The following is a 20,513-nucleotide window of genomic DNA, read 5'->3' as shown; positions in this document are numbered from 1 at the left end:
GGAGGGAATGAAGAAAAGGGAGGGTGTGTGTAACTGCAAGAGAGAGACACTTGTGTGTATGTGCGTGTGTGTGTGTGTGTGTGTGTGTGTGTGTGTGCACGTGCACGTTCATGTCACATCTCTGAGTGGCAGAGGTTAGGCAGGTCAGCACTCTCCTCAGTACAAAGCAGCACTCCCCACCCCTCCCCCCTCCTCCCACCCCTTCCTCCCCCCCTCCTCTCCCCTCCTCATCTCGTCTGGTCTCGTCTGGTCTGGCCTGGCCTGGCTGTCTGTCCGTCACGTTGCTCGCTGTCATAAATGTGACGACAGCCAAATGACTGGCTGCTCCGTGACCCCTCACGTTAATGGCTGTCCAACGCCGCCACCTCTGCACTGCGGTGTCAGACAGGCCGACGTGTCAATCACTCCCGTCTCAAGCCGCGCGGCGCGGCGCAGACACAGGACAGGCAGACAGCAGTGGCTCCGCAGAGATTGTGCGTCTTACCGTTAGCCGTGCTATTATCGTTTAATGTAGGGTTTCAGTTTTTACGGATTAGAAGCCAAGTCCTTGACCTTGGTGAAAGGTCGCCGATTATGGGGCTGTTACTGGTACACATCTCTGCTATGGCTGAGGCTTTTATTGTGGTATTACTGTGAAATGTGGTGTTTCAGTTGAAGGGGTTAAAGGTAAAGCCCTCCATTTTGGTGAAAGGTTGCTGATTAATGTGTTATTATTTCGGTTATTACAACATTTCTGCTGCTTCTCTTGCTACAGCATATCTGCTATAACAATGACTGTAGCTATAATGACATGAGTGTCCACACTAATCAGTGATAAGGACAGTCTCTCCATGTGTTGATGAATGTGATGTCTAAAATTTGATGGAATCTGATTGGCTGTCAGCTTGTTTTTTTGTTTTTTTTAATCATTCTCAAAACCAATTCCTCTGAATGAGATCCCCAACAATATCATCCTAGAGCAATATTTATTCTAGTTCTAGGGATCGTTCTACAATAGGTATTGTTCTTGGTGTGAACAGCCCTTTACTGTTAATGTAGTGCTTCGGATTTAGCGGTGTTCGTTGCTCTACAGCCTTTTAAATACAGCACATCTCCTCAGTGTTCTTTGAACAACGTTGTTGATTGAATAGATGGAATAGTGGATGACTCTCTCACGCAAAAAAAATATATACCCTCTCCATAATGTGTTCTGGATCACGATCAGAGCTTGTACCTTTATACCGTTGGAGTGATGTCACTGGAGCAGCGGGGGGGCTGTGCTAATATGATTAAAAGTGTGTTCAATTGAGCTCAGCCTCCAGAGAGGATGTGATGGGAGGGCCCGTTCGCACGCTGCCTAATGACAGTGATGACCTTGTGCCTGTAGAAGCTTGTTTGCCTTTGTGAGGACCTAATGGATCCGAAATGAAGCCCGAGCAGCGCCGCCACTGGATCTGTTGTAGTGACATTATAGATGAGTGCACACATTTTCTGGCTCACAGTGATTTGGCTCGTTGCAGCCGAGAGAGAGAGAGAGAGAGAGAGGAGCACGAGAGGAAGTGAGGAGGGAGAGAGAATTAATTAATGTAATTAAATGAAGCGTGCCGCTCGCTTCCACTCGGCCCGTAGCTGTGAGGTGAGTGTGGAAGACAAGGGACAGGAGGAGGAGGAGGAAGAGGAGGAGGAGGAGGGGGGGCCTGAGAAAGGAGAGTGAGAGGGAAAAGTATAGAGAATGGTATGAGATTAAGAGAGATAGAGATAAGGTGTGAGAAGAGAAGAGTGAGTGATAGAGAGAGAGGGAGAGAGAGAGAGAGAGCAAAAAGAGAAGAAGAGAGAGAGTGGATGAGAGACAAGTGTTCTTGTAGCATGATGGGCTACTGGATGATCCGTTTGTTATTTGGCAGCCCGTGCGATTGTATTGTTCAGCCAATGTGAAACGGGCATAATCTAGGACAGAGAGAGTCAGAGAGAGAGAGAGGGATGGAGAGATGGTGAGAGTGGGAGAGATGGAGAGAGAGTCAGAGAAAGAGAGAAGGGATGAGAGATGGTGACAGGGAGAGAGATAGAGAGGAAATAGAGAGAGAGTCAGAGAAAGAGAGAGGGATGAGAGATGTTGAGAGGAGAGGATAGAGAGAGTCAGAGATAAAGAGAGAGGGATGAGAGGATAGAGAGAGGGAGAGATAGAGGCGGATGAGAGAAGCGAAGTGATGAAGAAGTCATTATTGTTGTAATTATAATCAGCATGCTGATTGTTACTGCAGCTACTGCAGTTCTGCCCCAAACACAATGGGCCTTATTTGCACAGTGCGCAAATAGAAACGCTAGGCATGGCCCATGTCACCGGGGGCAGAGCCATCATCATCATCATCATCATCATCATCGTCATCAGCGCTATGTGGACCCTATGTCCACATGTCCATGGGTCAACACTGCCTGCCCATACTGGCCTATGGGTCCAGGGTCATTATGGAAAAGAAAATGCTGAAACGTTTTTAATAATTGTATTTATTTATTAAAAAAAAGACAGGAATAAAATCCTGAGTGTTGTTACATCCGGTTTGATGGAAGTGAGAGGATGATTTATTTTGATAGCCGCCCCATCCCACAGAAAGCACAGTGTTTGTCGCACTGCTGGAAGAGCACTTTGAATGTTGCGGTCTGTAGGCATGCATTGCATTAAGATCTGAGGGTCTGTTTGTGGGGATGTACAGTGACAGTGTGTTTCTCTCTTAAATTTACTCTGTGATGCACACAAGTTGTGCTATTTGTGTTCTGTGGTTGGTTATGTGTTGTGTATGTGTGACTGGTGTGTGTGTGTGTGTGTGTGTGTGTGTGTGTGTGGTGTGTGTGTGTGTGTGTTGGTGCTATAAAGCCAATGTTATCATCTCAGGTAGAGAGAGAAGGAGGTATAGACAGATAGATGGAGTGAGTGGTGGGATGAGGTGGGGTGGTTACAGCATGCCCCCCCTCACCTCTCTCTCTCTCTCCTCTCCTCTCCTCTCTCTCACTTCTCTCTCTCCCTCCCTCTCTCACTCTCTCTCTCTCTCTCTCTCTCTCTCTCTTACGTCCTCTCTTCTCTCTCTCTCTTCTCTCTCTCTTCTCTCTCTCTCTCTCCGCCCTGAGGGCAAAGCCACTCAAGAGCATCCCCTGCATTCAAGGACCTGCTTTCCAGTGCAATGCAGTGCAGCTCTCTCATCCCATTAGCCGGAGTGCATTTCATTAGGCCCTGTCATTCAACTTTCCTCTCCCCCAGCCATCCACACACCGCATCTCCCTCCCACCATCCCTCTCTCTCTCTCTCTCTATTGCTCTCGCTCTCTCTCTCTTTCTAGCTGTCCCTCTCTCTTTCCCCCTCTCTTTTAGCTACTTTTCTCTCCTTCCCTTTTCTCTCTGTGGAGCTACCTTTCTTTCTCCTTCCCCTCTCTCTCTAGTTATCTCTTTCTTCCCTCTCTCTCTAGCTATCTCCTTCTCCTTCCCTCTCTCTCTAGTTATCTCTTTCTCCTTCCCTCTCTCTCTAGTTATCTCTTTCTCCTTCCCTCTCTCTCTCGCTATCTCTTTTTCCTTTCCTCTCTCTCTAGCTATATCTCTTCTCTTCTCTTCCTCTCTCATTCTCTAGCTATCTCTCATTCTCTCTCCTCCTCCTCCCCCCTGTTTTCCCCCCTCACTTGCCCACAGAGACAGCACTAGTAGGCTGCACCTGCTTCTTTCCTCCATATCTCTCCTCTCCCTCTCTTTCCCTCCATCACTGCCTCTCTTTCTCTCTCTCTCTCTCTCTCTTTGGCACATTCATCTTCGTTGATGAATGGTTGAGGTGAAAATGCGCCTTTTTCAAACCACATGTAACTGCAAGCCCATGAATATCTTCAGACGAAAATACACAACACACACACACACACACACACACACAAACACACACACACACACACACACACACACACACACACACACACACACACACGTACCATCATCCATATCATTCACATCGCATGTGTTTAGAATATTGCCCTTGGAGCTACGATGACTTTGATTAAAAGTCGTGTTTGTCTTGGTTTTTTCCCTCCTATTAGCCTTCACAACAAAGCGCTCTCTCTCTCTCTCTCTCTCTCTCTCTCTCTCTCCCCTCTCTCTCTCTCCCTCTCTCCCTCTCTCTCTCTCTCTCTCTCTCTCTCTTTCAAATGTGAGTCTGCTCGTCTCCTTTGATGTTCGCTGGGGATCTGTGGGGCTTTGGTTCTAATGGCCGCTGCAGGCCTCAGGCCTGGCCTGACTGGTCTTTGGGGTTGTTGGAGGTTAAGCTGTTCTTGTGTGTGTGTGTGTGTGCGTGTGTGTGATTAATTAGCCTCGATGCGCCACCTGGGAAAGTGTACAGGGGTGTGTGTGCGTGCGAAACCTCAGAGAGGGGAATATTGTACTGTTGTACTGCATCCCACTGCACCCACGCCATCCTTACCTGGACCTCGGGATCCGTCCACTTCCTGCCATGACTCGCTCACTTCCTCCCTCGTGTCCCACCCCACCTCCCAGTTCTATTCGGCTCCAATAATGACTCTCTGTCTTTCCCCCTCCACGGGTCTCTTTGTTGAACTTGAAACATTCCAGAAGGGGGAGAAGAGTGGAAGTGGAGGAGTAGTGTTCCTAATGGTGGAGGAGATACATCTGTTGATGGGCGTGGGCTCGCATATGAAGCAGAGCTTTGATCTGCAGTTCCAAGCAAGCAGCTCCACCTGACCCATGGGGAGGGAGAGCATGGTGGGTGGGGGGGGTGGGTGGATGGTTTAGGAGGAGATCCACTTCATTTGGTCCACCTACAGGGACTTTATAGAGGGTCTGTGAAAGTCATTGAGGTCTTTGTAATTGTTCATTGCACATCATGTTCACAAAAACTCATATGGTAACCATAGCCGTTTAGTTAACAGAGGCAACAGCGAGATGGACAGCTTGTTTAAAATTAGAGCATCATAGGGGGGTGGATAATGCCAAGGAGAGGTGCAGATCACTCACATATGTGGCTTTCTCTTTCTTATATATCACTAGACGACATGGATTCCTAAGCTGTCAGTCACTGCGTGGAGAATGTGTTGCAAGTTATTTCCCAGAACTCAAGTCACAGTGGGAAGCTGATCATTTTAATGTTTATGGTAAGCCTTTGAACTAAAACAGAATACGAATGCGCCTTTTGAGATGCTCTGTGCTGCTGATGGATTGATGTGTAACGACGCGAGTCAGAAACACGCTAACACACCAAAGCCGGCGCTTTTTTGCCCGCTGCTGAATAGTTTAGAGTTTATTAGCTCCTGCGCCTCACATGCGTACAGTATTTCACCGTGACTTAGATGTTTTTTTCTTTGTCAGGGGAGGCACAGTGGTGGGTCTTTGAACTGCTCAGCAGTCTCTCTGCTGCTACTATGACTCTCCCTTGTCACACGCCCAGACTGGGGCTGGCAGCGCTCTGTCTGCTGTAGTGTTTTGGTTCTCTGCCTGCGAGTGTTTTGACAGATGTGTTCCATTTTAACACTCCTCTTCTTACGTGACGCATGGGCCAAGTGGGACGGCACACCTTAAAAGCATACACATGCTCTGCACATGCTATACAAATAACCCAGGGAGAGAGGGAGAGAGGGAGAAAGAGAGAAAGAGAAAGCAGATGACTCAGTTACAAAACAGATTGCCTGTCTCCATATCACAGGCGTTCATGATATTGACTTTTTGTTGAAAACCCCAAATGTATAAGTTCATTTTGATGAACTCAAACCCAGCCAACTCTTGATCCCCTGTTCTCACTAACTTCATTCCATGCACCCTGCAACCTTCCACGCTCACCACTCCACACTTTGTCAGGCAGATCCATAATCTTCAATAATTAAGTACAACTAATAGCATTACAAGAGTCTCTGTGACGTGGAGTGTCTTTATGACATGTTATGCCTTTGTCAGTCATGTGTGTAATCTGAAATGAATGATTTAAACGCATAGCCATATAAGGAGAGTCTTGATATGAAATGTCTGTGCTATACTATTCTTATCCCCGGCCAGTAGATAATCCCCATGTCACCTTCATCAAATAATAAGTAATACGTAGTGTCTTGAGGCCAATCATATATTGTGGGGTCCAATTTACTAATTTACTTATGCCGTTGAACTTAATCTTCACTTAATTCACTTTAACATCGTGAATATATTCTTATCTCAGGTCACGACACAGGAGTGTGTGTGTGTGTGTGTGTGGGGGGGGGGGGGGGGGTGCTTGCAAGATCAAATGTGTGAAAGACATTTGCACTGAATACAGGTGTTGAATGTCGAATAAAACATCAACTTATTTTCTGTTTATATCTGTGTTAATTGGGATTTACACACTCACTTTCACCTCCATGTCGTCTATCTCTTGTGTAGATCCTGTTACTGTGTGTGATTGTGTGCATGTGTGTGTGTGTGTGTGTGTGTGTGTGTGTGTATGTGTTCTCATGTTTGTTGTTGTATTGAAATCAGAATAGCTCTATGTATCATATGTATTAAAGTTGGCGAATATTCCGGAAGGTCAGAGCAAAACATATTGTACTGTACATGCACACACACACACACACACACACGCACACACACTCACACACTCACACACACACACACACACACACCAGGAAACCATAATGAAGTGTTATTTCATCTGACGGGAGTTAAAGTGGCCACTGCCAGCAGTCATCAGCAGTGGGAATTTATTCTCGCGCTCCCCCACCATAAATTTAGACAAAGGAAGTGCGGCACCTCCTGTGACAGTAATATTATTCATGTAGGATTGCCCTGACTAAATTATAGCCTGCGTCTCTCCCAGAAAAGACCAGTGATTATGAAAGGAAGGAAGGAAAGGCGACAGGAAGAGATGGCTAATGTCTTCCATTTTCCCATTGTAGTGGTGCAAAGTACAGCGCAAATGCAAAATTACCATTTCACTCCCTGCGAGTGTTAGTTGCATCTGCGATATTCCCCTGATGAATGTCATTGATGAGCGATGTGGGGAAATTACATTAGACAAATGCGTCAGGAGATTGTGGATGACCTTTGCCAAGGTGACCACCGTGTCCACCCTTCTCCAGGTCTGCTGAACGGTGGTGGTAGCTGCAGTGGCATTCCTCAATCAGCTTTAAAGTGGGTTAGCACGTTAGCACGTTAACATGTGGAGTGGACAATCTGATGAGGTCCTGGAATGAGAAGGGGTCTTTACACCTGCCCGGTGTGTGTGTGTGTGTGTGTGTGTGTGTGTGTGTGTGCATGTGTGTGTGTGTGTGTGTCTCGGAGAGACCAGTAAGGACCATGTGTGTCTACACACTGACCCCGTTGGCCAGGCCGTACTGAGCCGTCGTCTGTAGCCCAGCGCTTTCCAATCATCTTGTATCTCAAATCAAATCTGATATCTGCCACGGACCAGCATGCTTAGCTCCCCGGTGCCGACTCCCTGATAGGCTGCTCTCTGTATAGGCGCTGTTTATTTGGATGTGGCGTTATGAATAACGCATGATGATGCCTTGCTTCACCCCCTCGGTGTTTGCTTCTTGTTTGCGATTTTGGTCGGGGTTTTGATATTGTATGTTTTTGTTTTGCTCGACTGTTTTTCTTATTTTATTCCATGACAGAGAGATTTCGCTGTGAGGAGAGAATTATAACCTTGAGCAAAGACGCAAGCGTGGGTATTTTTATTATTTTTTTTTTCATGTTTTGCTGTTTGTGGGGGTTGCACGTTTGTCTCGCGTCTCACCCCAAACGCACAGCTTTGCCTCTTGGGCATTGCGCACTGGGAGTTGCAGTACCACTGCAGGCGAGGTTCAAACACGACGGCGAAATGTAGGCAAGGCCCTCGGGGGAACTCTTTCTCTTGTTCCCTCTTCTCTAGGCCACCAAATCGGCACCAGGGCAGAGTGTGCTTCACAGCAAAATGGTTTAGCCAAAGAGAATTCATTACCAACTCGGTGGTGGCCCTGCTGTTTTGGGAAATACCACGCTGTGCCGGGGGTGAGGGGGGTGGGGGTGTTCCTGCAGCACAGACGAGCACCCGGCACCAGAGGACCTCGGCGCTCAAACCGAATTAGTATGTCTCATCGCACATGCCCGCCACAGATACTGAGTGACTGAGTGACTGGTTGGCTGGCTGGCTGGCTAGCTCGCTCCCACTGGCTGACATGTGGCAGTTTTACCTCATGTAGGCTAACTGTGTGTGTGTGTGTGTGTGTGTGTGTGTGTGTGTGTGTATGTGTGTGTCTCTCTCTGTGTGTGTGTGTGTGTGTGCGTGTGTGTGTGTGTGCGTGTGCGTGTGCGTGTGCGTGTGCGTGTGCGTGTGCGTGTGCGTGTGCGTGTGTGTCTGTGTGTCTGTGTGTGTCTGTGTCTGTGTGTGTGTGTGTGTGTCAGAGAGAGGTCCTACACACCAGTTTTGCGTATTGGTATTCAGGTCCCGGCCCTTTTCCGAGAACTGATGGAGAATTGTGGCAGGAGCCGTGAAACAAAGCGTGCAGCCGCCATAATCAGTCCATCTCCATCTCGGCGAATAATGAAGGACTTTTCATCCAAGGAAAGAGCCTTGGCCACGGCTGCCTTCAGCAGCGCAGGGCCCATTTATCATGGTGACGAGCGAGAGGCTGCTGCCAGCCAAAAACAGTGCATTTAGAAAAGCGAGCTTAAAAAAGAAGTGTATTAAACGATGAGAGAGAGGGAGAGAGGGAGAGAGGGAGAGAGGGAGAGAGGGAGAGAGGGAGAGAGAGAGAGAGAGAGAGAGAGGGAGAGACAAAAGCAGGTCAGCAAATGCTTTCATCATCCAGAGCCCCTAGTCCTTTCTTGAGGGCTGCTCCCAGCTATAGGATATCTGTAGCATAAACATTTCTGTGACCTTTTGCAAGGGGTTTATTTGCTGTGTGTTGTGGACTTAATTAATGCCCGGCGCTGCCAGCGGAGACGACTGTGGCACACTCATACTGGGTGGGTGAGTGTGTTTGTTTCTCAGTAGGTTTTTTTTTTTGGGGGGGGAGGTGTACCAGCTGGTTGGTACCAATGTGTTTGTGCTTATCAGATCACACTGGCGCAATACTACTGATGCTGCACTCATACTGTACATATGGACCATATGAGAGAGCGCGGGTTTCTTCAGTTTCTACACACACACACACACACACACACACACACACACACACAATCTGCTTGTCCTGGTCTCCTCCTTAATTACTTACAGTAGTCAGTCTAACACAAACTTTTACAAGCACACACTGTCTATCTGTCTGCTGGTCTCTCTCTCTTTTTTCACACACACGCACACACACACACACACACACACACACACACACACACACACACACACACACACACACAGACATGTACAGTTAATATATAAGCCCAAAATTATTCATACTTGATTTCGACTGTATACACACTCACTCTCTCTCTGATAGATACACACACACACACACACATACACACACCCACAGATTGAGGGGTGGGAAGTTGGTCCTTGTTCATCGTTTTGTTAGCTCTCACACACACACCTCCCTCAGCAGATGGTTTTTGGCGCTCGCCCACCTCCACCGTATCGCCGCGGCGACGGGCACTGGCGCTAATTAGCTGGCGCGGTGAGCGCTCCTCCCGTTGGCCAGGCTCCAGCAGCGCTCAGATCCACTCCGCTCCGCTCCGCTCCGCTCCGATCCGCTCCGATCCGCTCCGATCCGCTCCGATCACTCCAGCGGTGCCCAGGCTTCCGACTCCTGCCTGGCCCAACAGGACCTCCTCTCTTCTCTACTGCCATCTCCTCCTCTCTTCTCCTCCTTGACTTCTTCCTTTCTCCTCCACCTCTTCCTCTCTTCTCCACTTCCTTCTCTCTTCTCCTCCACCTCCTCCTCTCTTCTCCTTCTATATCTACTCCACCTCCTCCTCTGCATCCTTCTCCTCCTTCCACAAAATGTAAGTTTTTGTTTTAGTTTTTTTTCTACCAAATAACATAAATGTTTTTTTAGTTTTTTTTTCTACCAAATAACATAAATGGTCTATCATGGTGTCTAGGTGTATATTTTGTTTAGTAAACACCAGTGTAATTGGACACCATGTCCCAAACAAACTAGTTTTGGCTGTGTAAAAGGCACAATGTGAAATGTGCCATTAACCCACAGTGCATGGCATTGCTGCTGTCCAAGGTGCTGAAGCAGAGTGCAACCCCTTTGCTGTCTCTGTCCGTGGTGCTGAAATGGTGCCATGCATTTTTGGATCAGAGGGCCCATCCCAGCAATAGCAGCAGCAGCAGAAGCAGCAGTGGTTTTCTCTCTTCTTTTCCACTGACATGTGGCTTAATCTTTTCTAAGGCTCCTCCTCTCCACCCCTCCACCCCCCTCTCTGCTGGCTGGCGGCTCAGAGAGAGAGAGAGAGAGAGAGAGAGAGGGAGAGAGAGCGAGAGCGAGAGAGAGCGAGCAGAGCAGGTCTGTTCCAGATCGGACTGGATGCCGGGTGTGGATGTACTTTCTAGTGACTTGGTTTTGATTTTCTGTGTCCGATGATGGTTTGACGTGGCGTAATCCTCTTTCGCTGATCTCTCCTCTCCATCTGGTCCATCGCTCGCTGGCCGCTCCCAACCCACTCCCCTCCTCCCTCCTCCTCCTCTTCCTTCTCCTCCTCCTCTCCTCTTCCTCCTGCGCATCACTTCCCCTGACATATTCTTACACACACACGCACACACATACAGTAGACACACACATTCTATCGTGCTCACGTACACACCTATCTCGGTCACTTATTCACACGTAATGATATACTTTTTTCTTAACTCTCTCTCTCCTTCACCATGTTTTCCATCATGCATTCCAACAGACACACACACACACACACACACACACACACACACACACACACACACACACACACACACACACACATATACACACACGTACACACACACAAGGTTACAATACACACACATATTCTTTCCCCCCTCAGACATACTCACACACCAGATTCACTTTATTCACTTTTATTTTGGCTCACCACTGGCCATTAGCGGTGGCTAACCAGGCCCCAATATCCCAGACCCAACACACCGGAGGGGGTCATTATCTCCCCAGTACCCCCCCCCCCCCCCCCCCCAATGTGCATCTGGACACTGCCCCTACCCTGTCCCTAGCACACCCCCACTTGTCCAGATTTTCTGGGGCATTAGTATTCCCTTGACAAGCGAGCTTTACCACGCTCGACTTTGTAATCCCATGAAGATTGTATCATTTTGTCTCTCTCCCCCTGATTCTCCTACTCCCCCCCCCCCCCCCCCCCACACACACACCCCTACCAATCCATAATCCCTGGCTAGCTTGGGGCGCTGCCTACTCTGTCTGCCACTCCGACACAGATTTGATTTCATGTTTCTTTTTTTTTGGAGAGGGGTGGGGTGTGGTTGGGGATGGGTAATATGAGTGACAAGAGGAACGCTGCGGGGTGTTTTATTAATAATGCACGAAATGGACGCACTGCAAGCAAGACTGGCCGGGTGTTTGTGTGTGTGTGTGTGTGTGTGTGTGTGTGTGTGTGTATCTGGCTGCCTTTCAGTTAGTCTATTTCTGTGTGTGAGAGAAGCACTACAGAGGTTTTCTGTGGATATGGTGTGTGTGTGTGTGTGTGTGTGTGTGTGTTTGCGTGTGTGTGCATGTGCGTGCATGTGTTTGTATGGGGGAAGGGGGTGATTTTCATTATGTCTTGTCCTACATGTGTATTTAGTCCTCTGTATGAAATATGAGCATAAGCTAGCGCTTAGCTAGCTCTAGAGCTAGTGTGTGTGTGTGTGTGTGTGTTTGTGTGTGTGTGTGAGCATGATGTGAGCTGTGAACTCTGTGACACTCTGTATCCCTGTGGGTCTGAATAGATGTGCGGTTTCTGGGTTGTAAATGTAAATAGGGACATGTTTTATGTCTCTGTAAGACAGACTGTCCCCAGATAGATGTAAAGTAACTGTATACCATGATACCATGATAACAGGATCCCATGCCATTGTGCACACTGTATGTGCATGTGTGTTTGGGTGTGTGTGTGTCTGTGTGTGTGTGTGTCAGATCCCACAGCCAAGCCCTGCAAAACCATTTTTTTAAAATCTTTTTTCGCTCTGCTTGTTTGTTTTTCTCATCCTTTTCTTGGTGTAATGGCATCTTGCCAGAGAAAAAAGAAATGGCCAACAAATATTACCCAGAAAGAGAGAAAAAAAACGACGACGAAGGAGGAGACTTTCATTTTACACCTCCTCTTTCCCTCCCTCTCTTTTTCCTTCTCTCTCCCTGTTTCTCTCCCTGCCTCTGTCGTTCTCTCTCTGCTGTTTTGGGCGGTGGCTCCATATTGAGGTCAGTGTTCCTGATCTCATTTCACCTGGCTTTGACCATTTGCTAAATGACCAGCCAGGCTGTATTGAGGTCCTGAGGGACTGAGCCGTGTGTGGATCACGTGAGCGCTCGTGTTTTTGGCCAGATGTCACAGCGTCACACACACACACACACACACACACACATGCTGATGTGTGCAAGACTCTGGGCACCAAAAAAACTGTTTAAAGCCATTCTTCTACACGGCAGGGTGATTACTGTACTTGGCCCAGGCACGAGAATTCACGTACACATGCACTCACATGGACACGCACATGCATGTATAGTATGATCACACACACACACACACACACACACACATCACATCTGTCTTATCTGTATGTCTCTCTCCCACCAACCTACTAACTCACATTTGTCTCACACACACACACTTACACACCCACACAGTCACACACACACACGCACACACACATTCACTGTGTGAAACAAACACACCTCACTTACATCACACACTCTGACCTGAGTGGTGTGTAGCATGATGCGTGCAGAAACAAGCGTGCTCTTTGTGCCCATCCTCCCCCCCCCCCTCTCACCCCCTCCTCTTCACTGGCCGCTTGGGGGCAGTAAGTGGAGGATTAGTGATGATTGGAGTGCGGGTTGGCGTGAGAGAGAGAGAGAGAGAGAGGGGGAAGAGAGAGGGAATGAGAGTGAGAGAGTGAGAGAGAGAGGGGGGGGGCATTAAACAAAAGGGAGTGAGAGGTGATTGTCTCATCCTCTGCAGTCCACAGGGAAACACATGGCTACAGCTGGAGCAGCATCACCACCAAAACCTGAACTCTTACTCACATGCACACACACACACGTACGCACCCCCCCCCCCCCCCCCCCCCCACAGACACACACACAACCCCACACACAGTCAAAACAACAACAACAACAACAACAACTGAGCTAGCATCCCAGTCATTCTTTCCACTGATGTTGAGCTGGAGAGCTGTCTGTAGGGACCACCACTATATTTCCGTATTGAAGATGTCTTTGTGATCGGACAACAATACTTTGACTCCCTCACTGCCTTTGAAGCTTCAAGGACGCGGCCCCCTTGCTGCAATGTATAATCTAACATAAGAGAATCCTCCGAGGGACTTCCTCTTTGCCCTTCGCAAGGAACATGAAACGCTCTCACCGCTGAGGGAGTTGGATTTTTATTTCATTTCTGTAAAAAGACATTTAAGTTAGCTTGTTTCTACGTGAGCGTTTGGGTCGCTGCAGGCCTGCGGCGCAGAGTGTCGGCCCTGGTCCTTATTAGACTGTCACCGGTCCCAGCGCTCCTCTTCAGGGACAGCCCCTAACAGACCAACAGATGAAACAGCCCAGCAGGGAGATCACAGAGAGACACGTGGCTCAGCATACTGCCTGTCGCCGCCCAGCCGCCGTTTGGTGGGCCTCCCCGGTTTGCTCTGAAGTTAAATTGTGAGAGAGAGAGAGAGAGAGAGAGAGAGAGAGAGAGAGATGGAGAGGGAGAGAGAGAGAGAAAGAAAGAGAGTGAGAGAGAAGTAAATACCAGAGAAAGACGAAGGAAAACGGGAGCCAGCACTAGAGAGAAAAAGGCAAACAAGTGGAGAGCATATGAGAGAGAGAGAGAGAGTGTGTGAGAAAAAAAGAGAGCGAGAGAGCGAAAGAGAGAGGGAGAGTGCAAGAGAGAGCGATTTGCCCTCTGGGGCTAACTCTCATATTCATAGTACCGCTTGTTTCAAGTATGTTGATTAGCTAATATTTGATTTCCTCCCCCTCCGCGCACTTCCTCCACTCCCCCCCCCCCCCTCCCCACCCACACCCCCCTCTCCCCATTCCTAGTCTGGGAGCCATATTTCCCATCCCCATGTGTTTGTTCAGGGAAATGCTGTGATTACCAGAGCTGCCCTGATTAATAGCCTCCTCTATTCTCCTGGTGTGTCCCACTGAGGCCTCCGTACGTCAGGAACCTCCTTCCGCCGGTGTCTCACGTGCCACCTCCGACACATTATCTCACGTCCCCTCGGCTCACACACGACTGTTCCTTCCGGGACTTTTCCACGAGCAGAGTAAATCCTGCCTCGATCCAGACAATGCCAAACTAAAAAGTGGAGGAAAATACTGCGCTGCCTTTCAGATCCACTTTAAACGCGGGGGCCTCCCTTTTCTCCGACGTGTCTCCTCTCCCCCTCTGATGTTTGTTTGCAGTGACTGCCGTGCTGCAGCTCCCCGCTGCTTTTTGTCAATAAGACGGATGCGGAGACAAGCCGGCGTGATTGAAGCCGGGGCCGATGTGTCGGGGCCGCCGAGCAGCTCTCCTCACAAGCCTTGCCACACTGAGCACAGGCCTTCTTCTCCAAGCCGGGAGGCACTTGATATAAGATACAGTGGCGTTATTCACACCAGGATATAAAGGTTGAAAAGGGTTGGGGGTGTGGGAGCGGTGCGTGCTGTCTGTGACATCAGCATTCTCCTCACGCCCCCCCCCCCCCCAACCCCACCCCGTCTCTATAACGAGGGTGCTTAACGTCCGAGCGTCTCGCCTTCCTCGGCTCAAGATTTAGCGTATGGCACTTAGTGGAGGCTTTAGGAGGCTGTAAATTGAGTCGGGGTTCATAAAAGTCGCCGCTCCGCCGTATGCCACCCTCCTGCTGCACTCCGATCAGAGACGGGAGAGTGTGTGTGTGTGTGTGTGTGCGTGTGTGTGTGTGTGTGTGCGTGTGTGAGGGGGTGGTGTAGTACAGCGGCCCCAGTGGTGGCTGTTTGAGGTCAACTTTTACGGGTTTTTGGTGGTGTCCTTATTCTCAACGTGCGACTGTGAAATTGATGGCATTTAAGCTCTGGTCTGGTTGGGCCCTGTCATTCATTGCTCATATGTAGTTATGAGTGTGTGCGTGCATGTGTGTGCGTGTGTGTGTGTGTATGTGTGCATGTGTGTGTGTGCGTGTGTGTGTGTGTGTGTGTGTGTGGCTGGACTGAGTTTCATCTGAGATTTGTGTGTGTGAGCATGGATAAATGTGTGCGTACAGTATGTCTTCCTGGCATTTTGTAAGTGACTGTGAATCTATTCTCTTGTTCTTTATTGTCTGGTTGCGTGGTCATTCACAATGGCTAGTATGTCCATCTTCTTTGCTTGCGTTATTTCTTGGTGGTCTCTCTCTCTCTTTCTCTCTCTCTCTCTCTCTCTCTCAGAGACTTCTCCCCACCCAACCTCTCTCTCTCTCTCTCCCTCCCTTATTTTCTCCACTTCTTTTTTTCCCCTCCAACCTGAACCGTGCATTAGGATAAGCCCGATCCCACCGTCACGGCTCCCGAGCGCCGACCTTTAGTTCCTGTTTGAAAGTGCCCAGTGGGCTGTGAAGTGATTCACGCTCCGCTCTCCCAGAGGCTCGGCCCTTTTGTCCCGCTCCACTGGGGCAGTGCTGACCCACCAAACCAACACACTGGCTCCTTGTGTGAGCGCATCAAAAGGGTCCACCCTCTGGACGGACCCATCAAGGGCCGAGTCGTTCGCAACGCAGCGCAAAAGCAAAAACCGAAGCCGGCTGACCCCTCCTGGCTGGCCTTGGCCAGTGGACAAATCCATCCCTCTTTTTTCTTCCCCCCTTGCCCCCCCCGCCCTCCTGAGGTGGACATTAATGTTTCAGTGGGCCCTCACGGTCCTCTCGAGACGGCGGCATGTACTTTTGAATCGGAACGAGCAGCTCGACACGGGGGGTGTGGGGGGGGTAAGAGAGGGAGCGATAGAATAGACACCGCGGCTGGAGAACGAGAAGAGAGGGAGCGTGTCCCGCTACTCACTGCTCTTCATTATAATTTAATGAAGGTTGTTTTATTAGCTAAGCTAAGCTCTCTCTCTCTCTCGCTCGCTCGCTCGCTCGCTCGTTCTCGCTCGCGTTCTCACCCTCCTGATGGAGACCCAAATTGCCACCAGGAAAGTGTTTCTGCCTGGGCAATTACCAATGGAGTTGTTTGTTTTTCCATCCGCTGCACAGACAAACTTTTTGGATTCGCTGAAATGGCCCCTGCAGGGCAGTGCGTGCACAAGAGGGGCGCCAGTTCTACTCAATACTAAGTGTGCTTATCACAGGTTCGTTTATTAAGTAATTAATAGTGCTATTTTTTTTTTGTCCTGTAAGTGTAAAGTAGGCCTTCATGTTGAAGTATAATTGTCATGAAAGTCCAAGTGCATGTAGAATATTAGTATTTAGCAAGCTCAAGCTTTTGAGCGTTAGACCAACTATAACAAGATCACGTTGTAGAAATATGTAGTACTATTAGAAGTACATACAGTAGTTCTTGAATTATTTAGTATGTTCTACCCAAGAACACTTAATAAAAAGAGTGTGCCTGTTTGGCTCTGAAGCATATGAAAATTACATGTAATAATGTAAGTGCAGTTGGTTGCTTGCTTGCTTGGAAAGGGAAAAGCAACTGAAAGGTGCTACTTGCCTATTAACCTTTCAAAACAGCACTGTTCCACATTCTCTTCCAGCTTAAGTGTTTGCTTGCTTAGCAGGGTTAGGCTATCAGAGTAGGCCATAGGCCTATGCTGTTCAGGGACAGACATATTTTGAATTTAACCTGTTATATTCCTATTCTCTATTCTCCTATAGGCTATTCCTTTTCTCTTATATTTAATGGGCAGACATATGAAGTGTCAAATGTTGGTGGAGGAGGAACAGAGCTGGATTTGGCCTTGGCCTGGGTTTTGATTATGATAGTAGTGGAACAGTGTTTAGTATAGCCTAAAGCCATACATAAAGTAGGTCCTATCAATCAAAATAGAAAATAACATGAAAGCGAAGTATTAACATTCTACCCAGTATCATGTTATTGAATATTTACACACCATATTAACACCGCACATACTTACTACACATTCAAAACATTAATGCAAACAAATAACCCTCTGTACAATGGCCTATCCGTCTGTCCTGGGATGTGGAGAATGCTGCCCCTACAGCAGCGCGCGCATCTGCATAGGAGAAGCAGTCGAGCAGCAGGACGAGCGGGAGAAGAGGAAGTGTGTGAGTACTGAGTAGGCTAGCTTAACAGTAGGCATAGCCTACGAGTTCACTAGGGTTTAGACGAACATGTAGTAGGCCTATGCTAAATTGGACATGAAATAGTGGGTACTACATGCTATAGATGTTGCAAAAGTAAGAAATTCGTTTTGAATGTTGTGAATGAAACAGCGGAGCAACCGACAAACAAATCAACGTGCATTCGTACAGTAAACGGCGATAACCATCCCACCAAACAAATTCTCACAATGTTCATAAGTCCATAACACTTTGAAATAACAAAACAGTTCGCATAATTAATACGTCCTTCTGAGGATCGTTGTGTGTAGCCTGCTACGTGTCTAAAGTATTTCACCCACTCTCGCGGGTAACGCAGTTCAAATCCAGTCCATTTAGTGGTGAGACCATGTGTGAGACAGTGCACATGACTCTAGCAACTTGAGTATAAGGCTACTCGCTCATTTAAAAGGCTGTGCTTTGTGGGTAGCTGCTAACATGCTAACGTGAAATATAGGAGTGTAGGTGACTGGCAGATACACTAGGCTAGGCTACTACTATTGCCAGTATTGGGTCACTTGCCTTGACTCGCATATGAATTTAAGTGACATCCCATTTTTAATCCATAGGGTTTAATATGACGTCAGTCCACTCTTTGCAGCTATAACAACTTTGACTCTTTTGAGCAGTCTCCTCGTCCAACATCAGTGTTTGACCTCATAAATGCGCTTTTGGAAGAATGGTCAAACATTCCCATAAACACAATCCTAAACCTTTTGGAAAGCCTTCCCAGAAGAGTTTAAGCTGTTATAGCTGCCAAGGGTGGACCAACGTCATAGTAAACCCTATGGATTAAGAATGGGATGTCACTGAAGTTCATACAGTATATGAGACAAGGCAGGTGAGGTGACCCCAATACTTTTGGCAATATACAGTAGGCCTAGTGATATCATAATAGCCATGTGGACTACCACGGTTGGCAACCCTGAAGCCTATATCACCTCAGAACTATTTTGAGCTTTCTTGCAAACTTACAAAATATAAGGGCACACATCTAGAAGGTATTATATTATATAGTTTTATTGCTTAAATACTGTCGTTTATGAGTTAGCTCCGCCATCTTGGATTATTTGAGTTAAGTTTTAAGCAGCTAGACCCTACATCATGCTGCCTTCACTTGGATTGGCAATTGGCGCGTCACATCACTCATCTATTGTGGCCCCGCCCCTCTTGTCCTTTGGGATGGCACTTCATTAATGTGGGGGTGGTGTGTCTGACCTCCCCTGTACTCTCATTCCTCTCTCCTCTCTTCCCTCTCTTATATTACTCCTCTCTACATCTCTCTCCCCACTCCATGTCCTCTCCTCTTTTTTCCTCTTTCTCTCGCTCTGTAGCACTCCTATTTCCCTCTCTCTTCCCACTCTCTCTCATCTCCTTTGCCCCTCTCCTCTCCTATTTTCACTCTCTCTCTCTCTCTCTCTGTTCCCTCTTTTCCCCCACTCTCCTCTCCTCTCCTCTCCTCTCCTCTGCCATGCGTGGCCCTGTTGGCAGCCTCTGGTGCGCTTGGGCTGTGATATTTAGTGCTCCATCGTTTGAATGTCATTGAAGTGTGCAATTGGGCTCTTCATCATAATAAGCAAGCATGCCCGAGATGGAGTGGATAATATGGGGGGAGTGTGAGAGTCACTGTTTGTGTTTGTGTGGGCACACACTCGGGTGTGTGTGTGTGTGTGTGTGTGTGTCTGTGTGTGTGTCTGTGTGAGAGTCAGAGGAGCCAGCTGTAGAGATCAGAGTACCGTAGTTAAATATAAAGGGAGAGAAGGTTAGGCAGCATCAGAGATGTAAAAGACTTAAAGGGATATTCCGCCATTTTTGGAAATACGCTCATTTTCCACCTTCCCTCGAGCAAAACAATCGATATTTACCTTGTTCCCGTTCATCCAGCCATTCTGTGAGTCTGGCGATACAACTTTTAGCTTCAGCCTAGCATAGATCATTGAATCGGATTAGACCATTAGCTTCTCACCTGCTAGCTTCATGTTTAAAAGTGACTAAATATTTCTGGTAATTTTCCCATTTAAAACGTGTGTCCTCTCAAGTTAGAAAGTGCAATAAGACCAACTGAAAATGAACCCTGCCGTTTTTCTAGGCTGATTTGACATGGAACTACATTCTCATCTGGCGTAATAATCAAGGCAACTTGCAGCTACTGGCACTACTACTGCTTGATGTCTATGGGGACTATTTTCAGATGCTGCGTACGATATCACTGCGCCTATGGTACGTTTGCAAGTTGCCTTGATTATTACGCCAGATGAGAGTGTAGTTCCATGTCAAATCAGCCTAGAAAAACGCCAGGTTTCATTTTCAGTTGGTCTTATTGCACTTTCTAACTTGAGAGGAGACGCGTTTTAAATGGGAAAATTATCAGAAATCTTAGTCACTTTTAAACATGAAGCTAGCAGGCGAGAAGCTAATGGTCTAATCCGATTCAGTGATCTATGCTAGGCTGAAGCTAAAAGTTGTATCGCCAGACTCACAGAATGGCTGGATGAACGGGAACAAGGTAAATATCGATTGTTTTGCTCGAGGGGAGGTGGAAAATGAGCGTATTTCCAAAAATGGCGGAATATCCCTTTAACAAAGAAGGAAAGTCATAGAGAGAGAGAGAGAGAGAGAGAGAGGAGAGAGAGAGAGAGAGAGAGAGAGAGAGAGAGAGAGAGAGAGAGGAGAGAGAGAGAGAGAGAGAGAGAGAGAGAGAGAGAGAGAGAGAGAGAGAGAGGAGAGAGAGAGAGAGAGAGAGAGAGAGAGAGAGAGAGAGAGAGAGAGGAAAACTCATGATGGAAAACCGAAGTAGTTCGATGACTGACACAGAGATTGAGTTGGAGGGAGGATGACAGAGATGAACAGAGAAAATGAGAAATAAAAAGGATCAATGTAAAACATGGGTTTTACAACCAAAGCCTAAGTCATGGCCTGGTGCCCCTTCTCCATGACGCCATGTTTAGCAGGATACACAGGTTTCTGCTGAGCACCGCGTCGTTCTCCTGAGGTACTGTGGGCTCGCTCTCTCTCTCTCTCCTCCTCTTCTTATTTAGAAAAAGCTTGACTGGGGGGGATGGTGGGGGATGGGGTGGGATGAGGAGAGAGAGAGAGAGAGGAGGGAGAGGAGGTGGGGAGGGGG

At 48.0% G+C, this 20,513-nt stretch overlaps 1 protein-coding gene across 1 annotated transcript in view; it reads left to right on the top strand.

Annotated features, from left to right (window-relative positions):
• LOC134097646 (neurexin-3b) overlaps positions 1-20,513 on the top strand; it is a 257,163-nt gene that overhangs the window by 28,806 nt on the left and 207,844 nt on the right. The gene's annotated exons all lie outside the window — the stretch shown is intronic.

Source organism: Sardina pilchardus, chromosome 12, assembly GCF_963854185.1.
Source record: "Sardina pilchardus chromosome 12, fSarPil1.1, whole genome shotgun sequence".
Taxonomy (NCBI): domain Eukaryota; kingdom Metazoa; phylum Chordata; class Actinopteri; order Clupeiformes; family Clupeidae; genus Sardina; species Sardina pilchardus.
Note: the sequence above shows the minus strand (reverse complement) of the source record. Positions and strands in the feature narration are given on the sequence as shown.